At 34.4% G+C, this 4,334-nt stretch overlaps 1 non-coding gene across 1 annotated transcript; it reads right to left on the minus strand.

Moving 5' to 3' along the window:
• Positions 1-2,468: 2,468 nt before the first annotated feature.
• Positions 2,469-2,540, minus strand: TRNAQ-UUG (transfer RNA glutamine (anticodon UUG)). The gene has a single exon. It is a non-coding gene; the product is annotated as a tRNA-Gln (tRNA).
• Between the last annotated feature and the right edge of the window lie 1,794 nt (positions 2,541-4,334).

Below are 4,334 nucleotides of genomic sequence, written 5' to 3' on the forward strand. Positions count from 1 at the left end.
GTGCTCCTGCATCAAGAACAACTTGTGCATCTTTGTCTATCTAATGGTGTCAGTGTGTCTATTGTGCAATGTATTTGACTATAAGTTTTGTGACAATATTGTATTGTCTTTTGTAAATTAAGTAATCACTGTGAGGTCTTGGGCTTTTGCTCCAAATCTTTCCAATATAAATACAAATTACAATAATTAAAAAAGAAAATATTAAATTTATCTCAAAATCAAATAACACTACAATATCACATACATTTTTACGTTAAGATTTCTGGATTCAAATTTTATATAATATATAACTAACAATTGCTTAAATAAATATAAAAAATATGGTTTTTCATGCATCCCCTAACTAAATTAATTTTGTTAAGGTCACGAACCTTTAACTCGTGGAAGAAAGAAAATCAAAATAACCCAAAACCGTTTTTACTCGTTCCTCAAACGGCATAAAATCATTACAATGCCGATAATATCCATATGAACATTTCAAAAGACCCTTCTTGCCCAAAGTGGATAGAGGTTGCTATCCGATAGTCATCCTCCAGAAATATGTGGAGCCTGACTCCATCGAAGATTTTGGTTAAGAAATCCTATTTGGCCTTATCAAAACGCTTCCATTATGTGGAACGCAGTGATTTTGGCCTCTCCTTTATTCAGGGCCTGGCTTGGTTGGAGGGAAAATTCAAAATGTAGCAGAGTTATCTTGAGTGTGACGAAAACTTCAGATTTTTGATAATCTGATTTTTGTGTTGCATGATAAAGGCTTCATTACTCTCAATCAGAAGACATATCTATGAATACATCAACTAGGGGCTAGCATGAAAATTTACATAGGAGCTTGGGTTAGCTGGAGATAATGCCCTAGAATGAGAGGGATATATTGCATCTCTCAGTGATGGTCATGTCAGGATTAAAGATTAAGCAGATGAGGTTGTTTGGTTGAAACAGTTGGTGAGAATTATACTCCTGATATTGGATATCAAGATTTTTTTTGTGAAAGTAGGCTTTTGGGTATCTGAATCAATGGTGATTGGTGATATGGAAAATGAAATGTTCATTAAAATTAAGGGTTTTCATTTGGCTGGCATTTAAGAATAATGTTTTTGCCTGGGATAATTTATAGAAAAGAAACAGAGCTGGATTCAATAGATGTTCATTATGCAAGGTAGAAGAGGAGAGAATGCATCCTGTGTTTATGTTTAAGTTTTGGAAAGAGATAAGAGGTGTGACAGAATTGAAGAATGTTTGTAGGGATCCTTCCGTAGAAAACTGTGATTAAATAATTGGTGTGAAAATCATACTGTGAAAAGGTTTGAAGCTTTGCCTATTAGCATTGCCTGGGGATTTGGTTAGCTTGAAATGTTTATTTATTTGAGAATAAATTAACACCAATGATGTGTATAACAAGGGTTGAACATTCTTAGTTTTTTTAAATATTTCAAAGATAACAAACCCCTAATATATATTGTTATTGTTGTGTGGAAGCAATAGATAAATCAATGCCCTGGTTTTTTTTTGATGATGCAGCTCAGGTTCTCTGAAAGGGATGATCATTACTTCAAGTTTAAAGCTGGTCTAGAGAAGGGATTAACAATTAACAATCTTCAGAGCTCATGACCTTAAAGCTGGCTGTACTTCTTGCTGTTGAAAGAATGTGTATAATATCCAAATTTATGTAAACCATAAGATGTAATAAACTATCCAAATTTGTGTAAATCATAAGATGTAATAAACGTGATGAAGGGTGCATGCACTATGGAAGGTCTAATGTTAAGATCCATTTTGAGGAAGTCCAATTCATCACAACCAATTTTAGCAGCTCTTTTCAATATGTGTACAGAGAAGGGATTGAGATGGCAGATGGTCTTTCCAAAGCTGCTGTTTTGTTCGATCCTGGGCGTTGGCACATTAGTGAAGAGGCTAACTATTTTCATTCATTTTTCCTTTAAGTCTTGTGCTCTGGTCTTTTCGAGCTTTAATTCAGTAATATTTGGGAATTAATGATTTCTTTTGTTTGTTATGTTTAGAACTCGTACACGTGAAATTTTCTGTATAAATTATTGCTTTGAGGACTGCTCTGTTCTGGAAATAGTGGTCATATGAGCGCACAAACTTCTGGTTTATTGATTTTTGTCTGGGACATAGACGGGAAGAATTATGTAAAAATACATAAAGATTAGCAAAGAAAAAGAACAGATGATGAGCAGGGTTTTGAGCAACGAAAACTAATCAACATTTCGGTATCTCTTTTGCTTGTTGCGCTGGGAACATTTACACATTAAAAATTCTGTATAAATCCTTGTTATAAGAGAATTGTGTATGTTTTGGTCTACGGCGCAGCTTAATTGGTAACGCATAAACTTCTGATTTACGGATTTCTGTTACAGAAAACATTAGACGGGGAATCGAACCCCGCGCCTCTAGCATGCGAAGTGAGCGCTCGGGCGTTGAACTATTCCACATAAAACAATGGCCAAAGGTCCTACCGGGATTCGAACCCAGGTCGCTGGATTCAAAGTCCAGAGTGCTAACCACTACACCATAGAACCCCATATGAAGCTACCGAACAAATTCAGTTTCAACAAGAATATTTGCAAAAGATAAGAGTGTCCATTGAACTCTAGGGTTTTAGAATACCTCCACGGAAGCGAGCTGGTTAAACCTGTGTGTTCAAATTTCTCCCCACGGATATAATGAGGCTTGACTTCTCGCTGTGTTAAGGCCTTTTTTATATCTGCACGGTCGTTAGCAGGATTTGAACCTGAGCGGCCAGAATTATCTCCGTCACTGACAACATGCCTAGCTTTTCATTGCGTTTTGGGATTTTTTTTCCACCATTCCCAGCAAGATTCGAACACACATGGACACATAATGCTCTTTGCTAGCCGAATCAAGTGGTGGGGTTATCATCTCCAGAGACTTCACCTGGGATTCTTCAACCTCGGTCATGAAGTTCTCTTCTTGGAAGCATGGCGGTGGCTATCCAGGAGGGTTCTGCGCCAACGTGTGTATATGCCGATTTTTTTTAAATAATATATTTTGAAAGTTTACAAACACATTAATTTTTCTTTTAAGTTAAAACATAACATGCAATTAGCATATAGTGCAAGCAAATAGAGGACTTAGTAATATAATTTTAATTGTTTGCACTGGAATACACTTTGCTAATTAGCCCTCCTAGCAATATAGTTTTTTAGAATAGAAAAAATGGAATTGTTTAATGGTGTAGTGTAAGGGAGGTGATGTTTTAACGAGAGAATAATAGAAATTTTGGCATGATTTTAATAAAATTTGGTGGAAAATTTTAGAGATCTAGGTTATAGCTATCGACTTTCACGATTTTGGGTGATTAGAGATTTTTTATGGTGTTTAATCCGTTTCCACCATAAAAAAAAATATTCAAATACTTTTGAAAAAAAAATGATTGGATTTTGGCAAGAAATGGTCACCTGTCAAACTATCACACATCTCAATAGAGAATGCCTAGTTTAATTAGTTTTGGACTAATTTTGATTATATATTATTTTTTGGAGTTGTCTATAACGCGACTTTTTGAAAGCCTTTCCGGCGGATTTTTCCGGTCGAAATCCGGCAAGAATTATTGGAATCGCAAGTTTGATAGCTAGTTTCTGCACAATGAAAGCGTCCCAGGGGTTTTTCAGGGTGCTGAATCCAAATATGCAGTTAAAAAACCATTTTAACTGCAAGAAATCAAGATTTGACCTCAATTTCTTCGCTGGATTCCGTCACCGGAATCTTCAAAAAGTCGCATTATAGACAACTCCTTATTTTTTTTCATAATTTTTTTCATTTTGATAATAAATAAATCCGAAAAAGAGAACCATTAGACTAATTTTCATTAAATTGTTTATAATCATATATATAGAGCATATAAATATATCATGCATATTTTATGAGTAAGCAACTATTTTATAAACTAACATAGATTCATCTTAACCCTGACTCTATTAAGTGCCGGGAGGAATCAAATCTTTTGAGGTGCAAACTTCTTTTTTTAGTACAAAACTTGAGGAAAGATTTGCACCTCGAGAGACTAGCCCCTCTTGATGCTTAATAGATACGGGATTAAGATGGATCTAGGTTGGTTTCAATCATGTGTGGTCATGGAAAATTTGTTGAATATCTAATCATTTTGATCATTTTAAATATAATAAATATGTATAAAATTAATCTGGTCATTTTAATTTTAAATTTGCTAAGTTACCTCAGTTTGTTACTTGAATGATGAAATAAAATTTTTGAATGCAAAGTGACAATGTAATGGTATTGAATGATAGAAAATGTGAATAATAAAAATATAGTCAATTACAAATAGTCTTCAT

Source organism: Pinus tabuliformis, chromosome 5_1 (genome assembly GCF_031772625.1).
Source record: "Pinus tabuliformis cultivar Carrire ecotype Pingquan chromosome 5_1, CPIR1, whole genome shotgun sequence".
Classification (NCBI taxonomy): Eukaryota; Viridiplantae; Streptophyta; class Pinopsida; order Pinales; family Pinaceae; genus Pinus; species Pinus tabuliformis.